Source organism: Myotis brandtii, unplaced genomic scaffold (assembly GCF_000412655.1).
Source record: "Myotis brandtii unplaced genomic scaffold, ASM41265v1 scaffold115, whole genome shotgun sequence".
Classification (NCBI taxonomy): domain Eukaryota; kingdom Metazoa; phylum Chordata; class Mammalia; order Chiroptera; family Vespertilionidae; genus Myotis; species Myotis brandtii.
Genome location: NW_005353967.1, coordinates 10458800 through 10460521, shown reverse-complemented (window position 1 = coordinate 10460521; position 1722 = coordinate 10458800). Strand labels below are relative to the sequence as shown.

Below are 1722 nucleotides of genomic sequence, written 5' to 3'. Positions count from 1 at the left end.
CCTGACTGGGAATCAAACCATGACCTCCTGGTTCATAGGTCAATGCTCAACCACTGAGCCATGTCAGCTGGGCTTCTATGTAATTATTTGTATGTCTTCTCATTTTTCCTCACTGGATTGAAGAACTAAATGGCAAGACAGAATCTTTGTGTCCCCTGTATTACCTTGTACAATGCCTTGCACCCTAAAAACTCATTGAATTGGACTAAGTATATTATGTATGTGTTGAATCTGACAAGGTTTGAGCAGGAAATAGGAGAGAAATCAAGAAGACAAAGAACCAAAAGAGAAATAGAAGAAGTTTAAAGAAGGAACACTTTACAAAGATGTGGGTTGAGGGTGTTGTGCCCAGATTTCAAGATCCCCCAAAGGACACCACCAGGGAGCGCCAAGTCTGATACAAAAGCATAGAGCCTTTATTCAAGCTAGCTTGGTCCCTCTCTGCCTCCATTACTGGATGCAAGAGAGAGCCCGGATTTGGCTGATTCCAGTTGGTTGAGTGAGGGCCGGGGGCTAATGACGCAAGGGCAGGGTGCAGCTAGGGTCTGGTTACACAAAGACAGGGGGGGTGGCTAGCATACTTTTGGCCTTGGGCTAGTTTCCCTTGCTTTCCCATTGGCTGAGATAAGGGCAGGCTGAGTAACTGATACATTCTATGGCTTTTGCTGGAAGAGGAGTTAGGAACACACCTATCAGTCCCGTTCTGTCCTTTCAAGGGAAGGTGGAGAAGCATATTGTCCCAAATAGCTTCTATTTCTTATATATTTAAGGCCCGTCACCTATGTCGAGGTGCGGGGGGTTCCCATATAGGTGCTGCTCCTAAGTGGGACATGCACAGGTGGTCTGGACCATCCGCTTGAGGCTTGTGCCAATACCTTCTGGTCAGACACTTTCACAGAGACAGCACCGAGATCTGAGCCGAGCCGGAGAAATTACACACAGACAAACAGGTTAGATGCAAGCACACAGGGGGTTTATTTACCAGTTCCTGATGGGTCTCAGGCGCTGGGAAGGATCCACCCGGCGATGCTCGCTGACACACACAAAGGGGTAGACGATGCCGTTGGCTGCTGGCTCTTTCGTCAATCGACAGTTAATTGGGCAGAGTTTCGTGCTGGGAACCGAAATGTGAGCACACACAGGTCCTCACGCTCTGGCGGCAGGAGAGCTGTGCGCTGCTGGGTCGATCAGACTGTCTGGTCATATACCCTCTGTAGGCGTGGTCTTCGTTGGTGTGTGTATCAGCGGCTGCCATGTGTGGATCCACCTGGGGTCTGCTAATCTATGGGTGTGTACAGGCTTTGGGCATTCCCATCAGATAGGTTGTTTACCAGTACTAGTGGGGTTACAAGGGTGCATTCTTGGGTCTCACACAGTATTCCTATATCTAACATTAGGCACTATAATAATTACTATAACAGTCCACACAGGGTTACATGCTTTAAGTCTTACATTCTAAGGTCCTAACATTAAGTACCATAATGATTACTATAACACATATAGGGGCTAGAAAGAGCAGAGAGCTTTCTCCTTCTCGGGGTCTGAAGGGACAAGGAGAAAGGCGTGGCTGCTGGAATCTGGCAAGAACTGAAGCTGTAGGAGAAAGGCTGTCTAGCAAGAGCTGTCAACTTGGGTGGGGGAACACAGACACTGCCAAACTGTGACCTAGCAGAGACAGAGAGGGGGGGGGGAGAGGAAGAGCTGGTGGAGGAAATACCTGGA

The 1722-nt window shown here is 48.6% G+C and overlaps 1 long non-coding RNA gene across 1 annotated transcript in view; it reads right to left on the bottom strand.

Moving 5' to 3' along the window:
- LOC106728070 overlaps positions 1-1187 on the bottom strand; it is a 9087-nt gene extending 7900 nt beyond the window's left edge. Inside the window, exon 1 of the long non-coding RNA XR_001364316.1 lies at positions 983-1187. This is a non-coding gene — a long non-coding RNA (uncharacterized LOC106728070). The remainder of the gene's footprint in view (positions 1-982) is intronic.
- Positions 1188-1722: the final 535 nt, after the last annotated feature.